Source organism: Phalacrocorax carbo, chromosome 4 (assembly GCF_963921805.1).
Source record: "Phalacrocorax carbo chromosome 4, bPhaCar2.1, whole genome shotgun sequence".
NCBI classification, from domain to species: domain Eukaryota; kingdom Metazoa; phylum Chordata; class Aves; order Suliformes; family Phalacrocoracidae; genus Phalacrocorax; species Phalacrocorax carbo.
The window spans coordinates 39,646,042-39,663,401 of record NC_087516.1 but is presented as its reverse complement, the minus strand read 5'-3'; the positions used below and the strand labels follow the sequence as shown (position 1 = coordinate 39,663,401).

Below are 17,360 nucleotides of genomic sequence, written 5' to 3'. Positions count from 1 at the left end.
GTACACTTTTTTTGATACCACTTTATGCTTTATTTCCTCAGAGCTTAATCTGAAACAGTAACGGAGTGTACTCTTTGGATGTTACCATAGTTGAGTGTGTGACCTTGCTTAGATGTGGAAAACAAAGACAAAAACTGCCCTAAAATTAATAGCATGGCTCTGCAGTTTTCTTAATCACATATTTTAAGTCCAGGTCTTAATGTTTTATTCTAGTTGCTGCTGAACTTTTTCCCCTAATCCACGTGTAATTCATAATAAAACCATACATCTTATGTGGTGAAAACTCAGTTTCCATTTGCTTCTCTTACCACTATCTGACAAAGCAAGGGGGAAAGGAGTAGAATATGCTAAGCTATCACATGTGAAGTAAAGCAGGAACGGAGTTCTTCAAATCTGTGGAAGTAGATGAAACTAATGAAGATATGGCCATAGCTTCACAACTTGTTCAGCTAACAATCAGTTTTTAAAGAAAGTAATGGGAAGTAGCATTGCTTCCCACCAAAAAAAATGTGTGAGATGAAACAGGTTTAAAAGCTTCTGTGAATGGTCCTTCAGCCTGTGTAAATACTTGAGAATTAATTGTGTCACTTCTGAGAGCTGACTCCCTCCTTTTTTTTTTTTTTTTTTTTTTTTTTTTTTTAGCGGGAAGGACTACCTAATTTTCCTGAGAAAGCTGTGGAACTTCAGTCCAATTTAAATCTTCCATGCCATGGTGCAAGTGAAACCAATTAATGCTTGCCCAAACCAACACAAATTCAGAGGCTTTTTTCTTCCTCTTTTCAGAAGTGTTTGATACCTTTCAAATCTTTTAAAACTTGGCTTACATGAAAGAAATATTTTCTAATTAGATTCTAGAAACTATAATCCTTATGTTGCTCATTGGACTCTTTCCAAATAATACACATCTTTCATGAAGCCAGTTTTTTAAAATGGAGTACAGAACTCCACCTGAGAACAAAACAAGCTACTTCACGTGGTGAAGGCTGACTTACCATTGCCATCTTTTTATACGATGCTTGTTACAATGATATGGCACTGCTAGCTTGTGCTCATACATCTAAATCTTTAAAAATGCTATCTAACCAGTTCGTCACTTGCATTTGTACAATTGATTACTATGATAAAGTATCTGATTATTTTTAAATTGTACATACTTTTGGATGTTTTGCACAGGGATAAATCTTCAGTATTTCACCTAAACATGAAAAAATCAAAAAGAAATACAACCATTTTTGATCACTTGCAGTCAACAAATGTTAGGATCTCACTGAAGCTGGATGTTAAATGACTTTTTCAAACTTTGACACTTCAAAGATAACAGCTGGGCTGTTATGTCTTTTTTTTAATCTTAGACAAGATGTGAGTATCTGTTTACATGTAACACAAGTTTTGAAGGATTAACTGCTTTTATTAGCTACTGCACCTTCCTTTTTCTGTTCTTCTATTTCTAGAACATGTAACTTCTTTAAAAAAAGCATGTAATCAATATGGAAAGTTAACCTGGAGAGTGGAGCAGTGCTGTCTAAGGTGCATTTACCCTCTGAGGATGCAAAATCCAAGTTCTTTATTGAAATGAGTAGTACATCCCGCTTAAACTAAGGACTAAACTAAGGGAAAGTGTTTAAAATAAAATATTTTGGTCTGGTTATTGCTTTATCTGTTCAACAAGTCATTTCTCCCAAAGCGTAAAAATTTAAAAAACATGAGAAATAACCTACATTAAAAATCTTACTATTACTATAGTAGAAGTTTCATCTCAAATAAAAGCTGTGTTTTGTTTTTAAAGTTACTTTTTGTATTAACTAATTCCTTTCTAAGTACTTTCAGCCTAACTACAAATGTTAGCATGCAATAACTTGTATTTATCATCTCAAACGTAATGTAATGGTCTAGCATAGCGTACCCCGCTGAAGTAACCAAAGCTGGCTGCAGGTAAGTAGCTGTAACAGCTGTACTTCACTATTTACCAGTGAGATTGCAAATTAGAGATTTTATAAAGTCTCTGATTATGCATGAAGTTGCAATAAAACCGGTTAAGAATTCTGAGCATCTAAGTCTCTCTAAAGGTGTTTCAGAATGATTGTATCACTGATTGATGATATCAGTGTTTTGGACAAACAGTTGTTTCAGGAGATGGATATTTAGCTCAAGTTCAAGCAAGAGATGTCATCTAGCAGATAAAATGTAAAATGTTTGAGAGGAATTCTGAAATGTGTAAAAATAAATTTAGGTTGTTTAAACAGGAACTAAGGCAGGAGCCACAGGGCAAGGTATGGCTATTAAAGGAGTGCAACGTGAAAGTTTTCTTTATGGAGAAATATTTATTTAATAAACAATGCTTTCAATTTAGAGATTAGATTACCACCTAACACTCAGTTTTGGGACTAGTACCTCTTCCCTAAACCTCATGGAAGTAGGGTATGCTAATATCAAGAGGAACTTATCTGCTCTTTTACATTGCTACGGCTATTATGCTATACATTAAATAACAAGATTATAAATTATTTAATTCTAATCTTATGTCTCCCTTACAAATACCACCCATTTAAGCTATAAACCTCAAAAGTTTGTGGAGTGTGTTCCCTTGGGCATCTCTTTAGAAGGAGTCATATATTTATATGAGCCTAAATTTGCTTATGATACATCCTGGTTGTATAACATCACAAAGTGAGAAAAGGCAGAAATGGAAATAACAAAGGCCACAGATGCCCTGAGCTCATCAGAGTGAACTAGCACATGGGGGAATCTGACGTGTCTCCACTCCAGTGAAGTAAGAGACTAAGCAAGAGATGGGGAATTCTAATTCACCAGCTGCCTCTGCATAACTTTATGCTTTTGCAAACACTGCTTTTTAAATTATTTTAACTTCTTTTGTTTTCTCTTCCTCATGGAGAGGACAGCACTATGTAACTTCTTTAACAAGTCGTGGCCGATAGCTGGTTACACAGGGTTTTGATGAAGAAAAAAAAAAAAAGGCTGGCAAGAAAATTTATCTTGGAATAGATCCCCCCTCTCAACCTTTCAAAAAGATTCTGCAACCAAAGCTGCAAAACAGTGGATAGTTCTTGAAAGGATCTCCTGTGTTTGCTCAAGACAAAAGTCCTGATTTTTGGCTTTTGTCCTAATAGTTTACAAATGTGTTTATTTTTTCACACTGATTCATCTATTACAGTGCAAGTGATGGAACACTTATTTCAGATTCATATCTGGCTTACGCATTTTAATGGTTTGTGTTGCGTGCCATCAACTGCGCAGACTAAAGAGAATAACAACGCCTAAGTTAAAAGAGGGAACTGTCTACCCTGAACATTTTCTGTCATTTATATTCCTCATAAAATCCAATGTAAATAGCTTTTCAAAAATACAGTCCTTTTTAAAGACCTTAGGGTTCTGACAGAGAGTTGTTGCTTTAACCTGTACCCATACACAGCTAAGAGAAATGGGGTGTCTTGCCGGGGTCTACTTACAGGAAGCTGTTAGGACTGACAGGCTCACAAGCTCCTTTGACTGGATGCATTCTGAACAAGGTGGTGATGGCAGCGGTTCTGTAATAATGTCTTCCAGTATAGCTGACTTCTAAGTACTCTTAAAATTTTTAGAAAGCTATTGTTAAACATTAACATTACGAAGTGATAGCATGACTCATAACAGAAACTTGTCTTTAACCTTATGATGAAAACACTTTTTCTGGCTTTATATACCACAAAGCAAATCTCATAAAGCTCTCTGAGCTGAGATGCTGCAAAATGCAGTTTTTTAGAGGATCAAATCAAGGTCACGCAAATTGTGAAGTAAAAATTTTAAACCTAGAAAAAGCTAATGCCATACCCAATTTCTGCTTTATGGTAGCACTTTAGTTACTATTGGAGTTTAAGTAAGTTTAGGCAGTGTGTATCTTTCACTTTCACAGTAACGTGTATTTTCCAATTTGTGACACGCCGGTTAGAATCAACAGATTTTTATGCCAGTTTTCATGCCTTTATGCCCTTATTTAAAGTACTTCTATAACCAGCTATTTGTTACAGACAGACATTCTTAATCTATACGTACGTGCACAACTACCATTTAATGGCAGTACGAATTCTGCAAATAGATTGAGGGCTGAAGCAATGGTCTTATATTAGTGGTCCACTGAGGGAGAAATAAATTTACACCGAAAATTAAATTTGGAGACATGACTATGTCACAGATCTTTACTGTAAAGACTACAGATCTTTAGAATTACAACTATTTCTGCATCCACCTTCCTGTGTAAAATGGTGCTAGTTCTCACTTGCTTTTCTGGAATGGAAAACGTAAGTAAGAGTGTTTTAGCTTGATGGGGGAAGGGGACTTTCAAAGAAGTGCAAGATGCCATCCTTTCCTTAGTGTCTGTATGACTGTTCAGCATTAGTGGCCAAATATCTTTCACAAGGAATCAAAAGGTATTGCAGTCTTTCATGGCCTTCACAGCAACTGTAGGCCGTGTTTCTCTGAACAAAATCTCGAGGAGCCTGAAAACTCTTTTCAACATTTTTCTTGTACCTTTGTGCACTGGGCAGTTTCCTTGCTGTCAGCTACACTTGTGTTGACATTTGCTGATGACAGCTGGAGTTCAGCATCTGCTGTAACTTAATATGCTGCGTGTCTGTCTTTTTATTCCTCTAATGCCTGAAAGATTGTTTATGATCTCCAATTTTTACTTGAATATTCAAAACATACATTCAAAATCCATTTACAAAAGTGTGGAAATGTGCTATACTTCATTTTAATGGAACAACAAAATAAAATCCAATCCAAGGAGAGAACCCAATGATAAAACTATTTTCCAGCTAAAAGCGTATTAAAAATGCAACAAGCGCACTTACGAGTGAGTAGAATTAAAGCATACACAGGATTGTCTAAACATAGTCAGTGCCTCAGTCATTTAGCTTATTGAACTGCCATTCCTATACAAAGTGCAGGTCCCTGCAGAGTTCGTATGCTTTACGGTTTTTATTATAAAATCAACTTCAAACATGACTGTCATGTGAAAAGGTCCTAACAACCCTAGCCTTCTTTCAGTACTAAGGTTTCAGGTGATGCCTCAACTGAGAGTTGGCCAAAAAAGACCTCTCGCTGATGAGCAGCAGAACCCAGCTTAAAGATGGGATGAAACCGTGTAGTTCAGAACACTGAAGGGAAAAGTGAAGCCAGGGTTCCTCTGTTTTGGCAGGAGAAGGCCCATTCAACTGGCTTGGCTACAAATAGAGCTGAAACTTAAGCCCTTCCTTCAGCTATCAGCTTCAGCTCTGTGGTCTTTCACACCAACCTGTGTTATCTCCATCTATATTTTAGATCAGCTGAACAAATTAACTGCAATCCAAATGCTCTGTGCTCAGATTAAATGGGCTTTAATCTCAGATTATGAGTATATCCAACTGCACTTTTCACTAGATTAAAAACTGGCCTATGCATAAATTTTGCCGACAGGTCTGTGCTCCTGGCTGATCCCAGCCAGCTCCAAAAATTCAGTACTTGAAGTGGGCCTTGCCATGCAGCTTGAACATCACATCTTTGGATAAGAACTCACCTGTATTCCACTAGTTTATAGTTTATGCAGAGCAAAAGCGGATTTTGAAGCAATCTGCATACATGTCATGCACTAGGCAGCAACTTGAATAGGAGCCGCCCTCACATTTTGATCATAGGATCCAGAAAGACAGATGAGGTAAAAGTTCATGATCACTGCAAATGAAAAATTTGTTTCTATATATTGCACTTTTGACAGAATCATATTCCTTAGAGGGATCTATTCACATATACCTGAATCTAGAAAGGATTACAGTAATCATGTAGCCTACCCTTCCGCAGAAGTCAGGTGGATTTGTTATGCTCCTTTAATCAGTTTAAGTGTATTGATGTCCACTCATCTTCCTCCAGATGCAATTAATCTAAAATTCTTTGTGGATATTTCCTTCAAACATAACTTCTCTCATTCTGGCCCAGGAAATACTTGATCATAGTGACAGTTATGATTTGACATGCAAAAAAACCCCTCATAATTTATTAAAGGTCAGGATACTGTAATATGGAAAAGGAAAAAAAAAACCACTTGAACTGGGCAAACTGGGAAATGTATTTTAATCTTTATCCGGAGAACACAATGCAGCACCACACAGGGATAACGAGCTTTGGCACCCCCAGCCCAGTTAGGCAGCATTTGCGAGGCGCTTTTGCTCCAGCTAGGCGACTCTGTTGAAGAGCAGAATATAGCCCCAAGCTAATATTATTTCAAACATACGGCAGTGTCCATTAAGAACAACTGGAGAAAAAAAACCCCAATGTATAGGCTCTCATAAAAATAATTCAGACTACATTTCTCAGGGTCTAAATAATTCTATACCAGAAAAAAACCTAAGGTTTTAACCAAAAAGAAACAAGTTGGATTAAAAATTAAGCACGTATTTAATAAAATATTAATAAGTTCTAGAACTTCAGGATGATCTTAAACATAAAAATGAAAGCTTTGAAATGTCTTTAGAAAAACACTAAAGTTACAAAATATAAATGGAAGCTTAAATTTAGATTTCCATTTTAAATCTAGACTACATTTGAAGAGCAAGCGTACAATATAAAATCTAAGCTCATCACTACAGCAGTACTGCAGAGTCTATGGAAGTGAACACACCATTTAGTGAAAGTTCCACTCAGAAGGCAAAGGTGGTGGGTTCTACTTAGGGACAGCCTTTCCACATGAAGTGGTCTTGAAGATAAAGGTGTAACTTTATTGTAACTAAGAAATAACATTTAAGCAAATACTGGGCTTTGTAGTTGAACAGTATAAAAGTAAAAAATGCACTCAATATGAGAATGCACAAGCAATGTACAAAATCCATTTGTACACAGAAGAAACTAGAAAAATAACGGACTTACCGTTATTGGCTTTCTTTACGTTACCATACATGTGGAGAGCAACGTCTTGTTTAATAAAAACGGCATGAGAAATATGCAGCTTCAGCCTGTTTGCTGAAACGGCCAAGGATGATGGATCAAAAAAAGGACACGTACAGAGCAAGCTCTGCATGTTCCAGCGGTTTGCAAACAACAGGTGGCTGGCTAAATTCCGGAGATAAGGAGCTGAGAAACAAGAGTCAAGCTCCTGCCAGAAGCAACCGAAGATAAAAGCATCAAGCCATACCGGGAACATGAATCGGGTGGTGACTGGGGAGTGAAGGGGCCTCCCCTTCACTGAAATGCTATATATAATTAGAGAATTTTATAATAAAGTGATTCTGTGCCTACACCCTGCAGAGTCCGTGTCCATCATACACCACACATATACATAGAATATATAGTTTATCCTTTGCTTTCTCTGCTGGCTCTTGTTATTTGCACTCCTCAGCTCCTCTCCAAAGTTCAGTCATTACCTCGTATTGTAACACTACACATCATCACGCAGAAACGTGTGCGGTGTCTCATGTTACACTTCATCGTCACAGGAAAAATAGGATGTGCTTATTTTTAATCAGTCTAAAATAGGCTAATAGGACAAAGCTTTACAAATACAAAATAACTGCTTTTATACAAAAGCAGCCTTTCAGCAAATACTTGTCTTAAACACAGGAACTCACTCCATGTAGATCAGAACAGAAATTTTTACTATTATAGTAGCGCAACTTCTCAAAGTTGTATTTCAATAAAACTGAATTCTTTAATTTAAAAAAAGTGATTTGTTTTTCCCATAAATTACTCAGGATGACTATAAGTACGTTAATCCAGTATCAGATTCTAGAAGTAGCAGCAACAAAATACAGGAAGTTCACAATAAGAACAGGTTTCAGAAAGTTACCTTAGAAACTTTTGTATCTCTGTCAGAGATACGCAACCACTCAAAAGGAATTAGAAATCAAAAAAGTACATAATCACACCAGGAAAAGGGTTTCCTTTTTCGCTAGAAATGTATTAAACATGTCGTCCTGATGCTGGCTGCGAAAGGTTCTTGGACTCCCCCAGAGATCAATACTGACAAAGATCAGCTGTTTAAAGCAAGGTGTAACTGTTCAAAGTATCCCTCGAAGGCCTGACTTTGCCTGTTTGTACACAGCGATGCAGAATGAGCCATAAGCATAAAAGAAATCCTATACACTTGCCATGGAACTATTCAGGTATGCAGATACTACAGTAACTACAGAAGGTTCAGCTATTTATATTTTGCTAATTATAATTTGCCTTGATGGACAGGAATTATGTAGTTATGGGTTAAAATAGAAAGAGTAAAGCAGTTATGGGACAAAACGGAAGGTGGAATTCAGGCGGGGGAAAATAAAACCCTGAAACCGTAGTGCACACAAAGGCGGGGAAGAAGGTGGTTTAGTTACTAACCTAACACTAACTTTGTTTAGCAAATCCCAGCTCACTATGTGATTGTATGGATGTAGTTTGAATGTAATAAATCAGGTGCTGCAGTACTGAACGCAGCCCCTGATAACAATAATCAACTGCAATTCAAGCAACTTTTTTTGCCCCTCGCGGCTCCACACAATCTAGGTTTGGCTGTTCCCTAGTATACGTTCATTTCAAATTCAGTTTAAAGCCTCTGATTCATTGCACAAGATGGATTAACTTTAATTTATTGTTATATCAATACATGAAGCACATGAAAATATTAAAGCACTTGAACTTTGTTACTTAAAACTCCAGAAGCCAGATAAAGCCCGTCTTACATATAGCCATTTAGCTGTATCTGTTGTAAAGTCTCTTCAGAATAACACGGTACGCAGGACTGACAGCTTTGGTGGTAATAAATACTGGAAAAGGCCATTCCTGAGATAGCACTATTAATCAAGCCACCCTCGGCTATTTTGTCAAAAATACTAGTCATTGTGTTAATTGCAAGGTTTTGGGTGACAATCAGCTAGCAGGCTCTGCTGATTGAGATGAATCCCTTAATGACAGCTTAGGTGATTATATTCAATCTATATTTGCAGATTGCTTAGGCTGCTTGATTGAAGAAATTACTGATGAAAAACTTGTAACTGAGGTTGGGATTGTTTCTTAGGAACAAGAATGACACTGGGCAGAAAACAGAATCTGCAGCGCTCAGCTTTTGCTCCTCCTCTGGCGGTCGGTCCTGCAGGCTCAGCCACCAACCGGCAGCAGGCTGCGGGGCTGCCCACGCCGAGTGAGCCGAGAACCGTTCATACTAGCTGTTCAGTGCTAAAAGGGCACAGCTGCACCAGCTCTGAAAATGAAAGGCACACCCAACTAACTCCCGCTGCTTTTAAGATCGGGTTCTTTAGAATGTTTATCTTGCTTTGTCGTGCTTTCTTGAAAGCAGCGAACTTAGGGAATACTGTTCATATCCAGTTAATATATTGTTTCCTAGATGTTGCAAGTAGTAGAAAGCTTTTGCATTGGAATTAAACAGTAAGGTCAACAGGAGTGACCTGCAAATGCCCTTTATGCCCATTCACACCTATTTTTTTGCCATAATGATAAATATATTATAATAATGATAATTTATTCTACCCGAATTTCTTCATGGGCCTGCCAACTACCCCTAATTGGGCAGTTTAATTAATTCTACTCTGGCACATGAACAATTAAAGAAATTTTTTTTTAATATTAGCTACTTTTTGAACTGATAAAACCATGTTTTTTCTAGAACTTTTGGAAGAGTCCCCAAATAAAGGTTGAGTTTAAGGCAGCCGAGATTCTGGAAAATATTTATTCAGACTGCAGAAGAAAACAGAATTCCCCCTTACTCCCTGCAATAAGAATTAATGAATGCAGCTCTTACAGTTATAAAATATCATGAAACATATATACACCCTGCGTACTTGGCCATACGATTAACGTATATGGCAATTACGATCTCTCACCTAAACCAGCGTGCAGCACATCTACTTTCCTCTTCAGGCTGTAACACTGCTTTATCAGGTAGCCTATTCTGAGGCATCGCATCTGAACACAGGTCCTGCTAAACCCTTTAGGTAAGGCTGAAGTAAACATTCTTGGATGTAAGGAAGATTTACTCTTCGCTCATTAACTACTCAGATTACAATGATATCTATTCAATTGTTCTCCCACGGATAGGCTGCTAACATTGCCAGAACTTCACTAAAAACACTGAAATTTGTCAACAGCATAAAAGGAAGAGATTTGTATTGTTCTCCACACAGCGGGGATGACACTGTGACTGCATAAAGGGAAGGGTTGTGCCTAGTGTGGTCATCTCATGTATTTGGTTTGACAATAAAATCTACTCAACTGCATTTCATAGGTATGAGAGAATGCCTAGCTTGTAACTGTGGTGCTTCAGCATGAGATAGGTATGTTGTCAGTCATTCACTGTTAAGTCATGTGCCTTTATAACATTCTTGGGAACAGACACTTACTACTGTGGAAATTTAATAGATGGGAACTTAAGGAACCTCACTGGTAGAAGGTTCTTGATGTCAGAAATCTACATTTGTTCCTTACTCACCAGAATGTTGCGCTTGATATCTTGCTGCTAGTGAACTGCTCAGGAACTTAGTCCATTTTCTGAGCTCTGCTGGTATTCAAGAAATGCTTACCAGATGCTTGGTACCATGTACTACCTGACCAATACTGGCAGAGGAACAGACATACGTCAGGATGTGTATCCTCATGGAATCTTACTTCCACCTTTCTAGAGTAGCAGATCTTTATGTGATATCTTCCTCACCATCTCATGTTTCTTACTGAAACAGTTTCACCTTGTATAAATGAATTGCTACATATTATAGGAGAAAAAAGAGGAAAAGGTTCTTTGGCCTCAGAGTCCTAGGATAGGTAGGTAGGTTACTATTTGAACATAGACTCTGTTGTTTCCTAAATAGCAGCAGTCGTCAGAACAAGCGAGTGCAAGAAGCTACAGATGCACAAATTCACTCTAGCCATCTGCTGAGCAGCACTCCGTGTGCCAGCATCCTCATCGGATCAGGCCCTCCAGTCAGAAGAATAAGAGAATGACCAGAACCCGACAGCTTGTTAGCTTCCTAACATTAGGAGTTACTGGTTTTATGCATCCCTGCTAACTGAAGCACATACAGGAGATGGGGGATACAAGTTAGAAAGCAGCACCTGAGACAAAGTACTGAGGTCCCCATAAAGGTTAAAACATTGGGCTCTGGTGCCTACATCCCCTGCAAAGGCCCTTCCCAAGAAAAGGCAACTTTTCCCTTTCAAAGGATGGAGCACTCTAATCTTTGCATGCAGAGACTAAAGGCTTCAGTAGTTCTGTATTGTTCAGTGATTTTGGTATTCACTGTGAGAAATGCTTTAGAGGCACTTAGATGAGATGGTCTATTATATAACCAGATTGCCTCGACTTCTAGTATGCATTTTAAGTTCTTCCCAAAAGCTAAGTCTGGAAAAATCACAGCTACAAAGTAGAACATCATGGTTAAGTAGGACACTGATTGGCATACCATGAATAGCTAAGACTGACCAAAGGTACGTAAGCGACAATTATAAATGCCAGTTGGAATATTTATCTGGCACTAGCAGTTACATTTGTCATAGTGAGGCACTACATTATTGTTATACAAGTACAACTTTATGCAAGATCAAACTTCTATTCTCAACTCTGAAAGAGACTTGATTTTTCAAATTAAGTTACAGGGTTATAGCTCTATTCTTAAACGTGATTGGAGATGTTATTTTAGCTCTGCTGAGTGTATTGGCACTTGTCTCTTGCCTAAACCTCTTTGTGATTCAGTAACCAGACATCCTTGTGACAGAAAACCCTGGGAGCCCAATACAGTAGTCTGTCCAAAACAGTGGTGTTAACACAAAGCACATTTCACAGCAACTTCCAACTAAATAGCCAGCCCAGGAGTCCGAATTCATGGTGCTCACATTTTCAGAAAGCACTGTAGTTAACAGCAGTTGCTCTGAAGTATGAGACCTAAGTTGGAAAGCCTCCTCAGTCAGAAGTTCAAATTCACATTTTATCAAAGAGAAGTCCATCAGAAAAAGATTGTATGGAGACCCTGTGCTTTGCCATCCTGAAGATGGGAAACCTATGGCAAATTAATATTTACATGACCGAACAGAGAATATGGGGAAGATAATAGCCTGTTGATGAGAATACTCCTGGAAGTAGCGGGAGTCCTGGATTCAACTCCTGACTTCTCATGTCTCTTGCTGAATTTTACTGGGGAGAAATAGTAGGATGGGCATCTCGCTTGGGGGTGAATCATGAAACCTGCAGAGAGACACCTTACTTCAGTCTGCAGGAAAATTTTGAAGAGTCTGGTTTTGCCAATCTAAGTAGGTGCTGTCACCAGCTGGATAAATTTCCTGTGCTCCTCAGTGCCCTATTACATATTCCTGTGGTCTACCTTGTCTTGGTATAAGCAGCTGGGTGGTTGTATGGTAAAACAGAACAGCTTGCTTACTCACACTCTGAAAAACAGATAAAAAGATTAGTTTTCAGCCAGACCCGCAAGCTGATCCATCTTGCGGAGCTGCACACTCACCAGAACCAACTGCGTAACTGAAGAGAGAACACATACTGGAGGACGCAGGTAGTAACACCCCTTTCGGGGCCACAAAACCATTATCCAGCTGAAACCATAACCCAGAGATGGACAAAGCTTAAAACAACCTTGTCTTCTGCACTTCACTATTGGCTAATTGTTCCTTGTTCAGTACAGTTGCTTTTGTGGATTTTATTACCACTGCTGTAACTATGAGCCTAGGAGCTCAATTCACAGGAATAAGGATGCCATTATATACATACCTGAGGGCTCTGATGCATACTCTCCCAGCAAACAGCTGCAGCCAAATTGCCCTGGAGCTGTTTGTTAGTGCTCTTTGATCAGAACCCCGCAGCAGAGCCAGTGGAATGGGGTGCACGCATCTGCTATTCTCAGTGCAAAGTGGAGATGGAGGTCAGAGATGTTAAACTGCTGGATCTGGCAGGAAGCTGTTTGGGCGAATGCACACACTCTGGTCTGCCAGTCCCGGTACAGGCACAGTAACCTCCAGCAAAGAGATACAGTGGGCAGGGAGGAGAAGTAGCACTGCAGAAATCAGTTACAGGCTGTTAACATCCTTAAGCCCACGTGGAAAAGTGATGTTACCCCCTAAAAACCCATTTTGTGGGGCTAGCACTTTTGCTAAGCAGTAACAAAAATTGTCCTAACTCCTGCAGATGAGTGAGATCACAGGACTTTTCACGTGGACGGATTCATAAGAATGGGTAAAGACTGAATTTAAATAGTTACAGTTTGTTAACACTGCAGCTACTCCAATGTATTTTCCACTTTATAACATACAAATTAGTCTTCAGTAACAACTAAATTAGCAAAACACACTTGACTGCATATGAATTAGACCTGTTTATAATACTTTTTACATTCACCCTTTTAATCTATAATGCTTTACTTAATTTATTACTATAAATCCATCAGAAAAAAAAATCTTGCATAGATAAAGAATTGATTATGCAACAGAAGTAGGAAACGGCCAGTTCTATGTTGCTCCTCCATGCTCAGGAAAAATATTGCTGAAATTCAGCTGAAAATATGCTGCAGATAAAAACATTAATTTATGAGAGGTTTCAGTTCCTTTGCATTTCTCTATGTATTAGCATGCCATTCCAATCTTCATCCTCACAGATGATCTATGATAATTTGCCTCGTAGTTTTTCTTGTAACAATGAATATCCAGTAGTATTAAGCTAGCAGCAGAACCATTTTTATTTTCAAATAGCCTGTCACATTGTATTTAATAAATAACCACATATACTATCAAGCATCTACTTACGAACAATAAGCATTCATGATCTGGCTAAGTATAGTCCTACATCTGTAGTGCTGTGATACTGGAATCTACTGTAATACTGCTTCTCAGTTTGAGTACCTCCTCCCTCAACCCTCAGAAATGTAACTTCTGTAGCCAGCATTTAAATCACTAACCTGCTATTAGTTAACTCAGGAGAATACAGTATTTATTATTTTTTGTACTTACAAACACAGAAAAACCTGTAAGTCCCTCCTCTCCCCCCTGCCCCCAAAACAGCAGACAGTAGGCTTCTCAAGCATCAAGAAAAATGACTAACTGCTTGAGGAATTATGTCACCTTTAAGAAGCCTTAAGATCCAGTACTTGGATCCTCCCCACCAACTACTGCTTGGTAAAATAACAGTACAATACAATAATAATACATCACGCACAAAGTAAACATCGGAAAGAAAGTTAATCAACAGTTGAACCTGGATGGGTATAGTCAGAATGTGTCAAGAAAGCTGTTACAATGACACAGGTCTGCTGTTAGCAACAAGAAAGCAAATTAATATGGAGAAAATGTGTACAAAAACAAACTACACATTTAAAGAAAGTATAAAGTACCATTAATGGCAGGAGAACAGGGAAAAAATCCCACCAGTATTCTTCTGATTTCAGAGGTGGGAGGTAGGAAAAGGAGCATGCCTATACATGCCAGAAGGCTTTAGACAAACCAGAGCGTACTTTAAAAATTGCCGTAGTTGGTGGCAAGCAATAGATCTATTTCGTCCGGAGTAGATTTTGTGAAATTCCTGTGAAATGGCTTCAGCAGTATGTGCTACTAGCCCTTAGCAAAAGTCATCCTAAAATCTACTTTAGGCCTCAGATGAAATTACTTTTGCATGGGACAGAAGCGAGGGGCAAGAAGGGGTGCAGGAGAACTTGGGTGATAAGTGAAAACAGCTTGCCTTAAAAACCTTTTTTATCCTGCAGAGCTGAAGAGAATGCAGTTTGTCAAGATCCTGTGCAGCAACAGAGAACCTATACAGCAATTTAAGTGAAGGCTATGAGTAAAATGAATGTGCTAACATCACCTGTGGAAATTAACATGAAGGCATCATTTTTCAGACTTTCAAACAATAAAACATCCAGATCCTAAAATTCTATGTGAGAGAAATTACTTAGCTTATATTTCCCATTTCAGTTTTGCAATTACAAGCTGATCTAATATTACGGTTGCTTAATACAATATTATGAAATACGACGGTAACATGTAAATGCCTATATGTAAATATGTAATTTCAGTAGGAAAAAAATTTACAAAAATCTGTCAGTCTTTGACAAAAAGCTCATCTCTCACTAAGACCATATACATTGCGAATTCAAGCTACTAAACCTTCAACAGAGAAGTATCTTAAACATTTTGATCTTATAACAATGAAAACAAAAAATTAAAGTGTCAGAGTATCACACTGCTTTTTTCCTGTTCGGTTACCCTGACGTTCTACAAAGACTAAATACAGTCTGCAAGTGCAGTCAGAAGATGAGACTTAAGTGTATGCTCTTTCACAAAAGCCTTTCTCCTGTCGGGAGGGTTAGGTTCTATAACAATCTCTGTATGCTTCTCTTGGAAAAGTAACAGTTCCAGGTTCTTCCCACCTGTACATAAGAATATTCAAATAAACCAAGGCCACTGGTTTTCTCGCTAAACTGAATTTCTTATTCCTTAGGCTCTTTAAATTACAAATACTAAGAAAGTAGAAATATAAAATGCAACCCGATTTCTCAGCTACCTTCAAGTGGCAGACCTCACTGCTTTTTATATTTTACACAACACCAGCAGTCAAAATAATAATCAGCAACAAACAGAATTAGAACTGAAATGTATTTCAGAGTCGGCCTGGAAAGTATGCAAAGGGTGAAAACAAGAAATTTCCCATTCATCCAAAACATGGAAGTTTTTTCCACACAGATCTCTGAAATCACCATTTCTAACAATAAAACCCCGAGTTTTACAACACAATTGTTTCCGTAAACCTCTACCTGGGAAAGTATCATAAAAAACTTTTCTTTCAGAGATTCTTCCCTACCTGACTAGAGAAAAAAACCACCAGTAACAGGAATTCCCTGAACTACGGGCACACTTTGAAGTCGCTATTGCTTTTATTTCACAGACCACCACTTGTCACTGTAAACATATTAGCTAATTGCACCAAGAGAGCTTTGTACCAGCAGGTGCATTTACCTACGTTGATTCCAACTGTCAGGGGAAAAAACATAAGAAGAAAATGAAAACACAGCAAATATTGTTACATGCACAAACATCTAAAAACGTCTGCTGCCTGACACAGCAGCTCAGTAATACCAAAGATAATAATAAAACCCTGAGATTCTGCCACACTTGCTCCATGGACATTTCAGTAATGTTCGTTTGCTGTAAATTTAATGGAACTTAGGGGAAGGAATGAAGAGACTCCCCCAGTGAAAGTGTCTGTAGTTCAGTGCTTAACATATAATACACTACTTGTATATTAGAGCAAAAAAAAATTAACTGTATCGGTGATGCTTCCTCACACACAGAGACTACAGATAACAGAACTGAAATCCTACACATATTCTGTTTCAAAACAAGGATGAACAGAGTAGTTAATGAGCTACAACAGTCATGCAATAACTAAACCCAAACAAAAAAATGCTACAAGAAGAATTTCTAAGTTAAAAAGCAATCAGCACCACTGTCATTTTCACCCTGTGAAAAGATAATAGATACACTCCAGTTTATGTAGTATTACTTGCAGATTCCATTTGAAAGACCAACCTTGAATTCTCTGAAAATCTGAATTATTCCTGACTGAGGCAGTTACAGATGAAGGACGTATTTCAGTGGTAACCTACAAAGAGTGAAATGCCAGGGAAGGTTTCTTCAATAAATGCATACGAAACATTGTCAGGGTTCATATAAAATTTCTTTATTAATGAACAATTCAGTGGCATGCAAAAATATGGCATAGTTGGCTTTATTAGTCAGACCACTTAGCTAAGATTCTTTTTCTGTCTACATTGGATGAAGCCATAATTTGATAAGAAGTTTTAGAAATAGGAAGAAGCAGGCTAGCTAGAAGCTAATGAACTTAAAACACAGTTGGACTTAAAAAACCCCCGACAACTTCACAGACAGGATGCGTTAACTGTACCACTAACTTCCAAATACTCATATTCTGTGTAGATTTTTCTGTTTTGTAGTAAAAGTTCAAGAATTAAAACTTAAAAATACAAAATTCCTTGAAATCAGAAACAGTAAGATTTAGGGTTTGTTTTTGGCTTTTTTTTCAACCACAGCAGAAACTGTCAGAGTTTTTGCTTACTTTTGGCAAACGTTTGTACTTGTAAAAAGCTTTCTTAAAAAATCTCATGTGTCTGCTAAGTATAAGAGAACAGCACTACTACTAACAATCTTTAAAGAACACCACTGTAAATCTTATAATATACTGTCAAATTAACAATATATTAAAATAGTTTACACAAACTAACCCATTTATGATAACTAATTCAGAATGAAAAAGCAACTTAAATTATTAAACCACAGGTTTATACATAGTACATAGGTCTCATGGAGACAAGACAAGTTCATGTATAGATGAG

The 17,360-nt window shown here is 37.8% G+C and overlaps 1 long non-coding RNA gene across 1 annotated transcript; it reads right to left on the bottom strand.

Moving 5' to 3' along the window:
- Positions 1 to 38: 38 nt before the first annotated feature.
- LOC135313066 (uncharacterized) lies at positions 39 to 7,969 on the bottom strand. The gene is made up of 3 exons (XR_010372654.1): positions 3,468 to 7,969; positions 1,155 to 1,195; positions 39 to 393 (listed from the first exon to the last, which is right to left on the bottom strand). It is a non-coding gene; the product is annotated as an uncharacterized LOC135313066 (long non-coding RNA).
- Between the last annotated feature and the right edge of the window lie 9,391 nt (positions 7,970 to 17,360).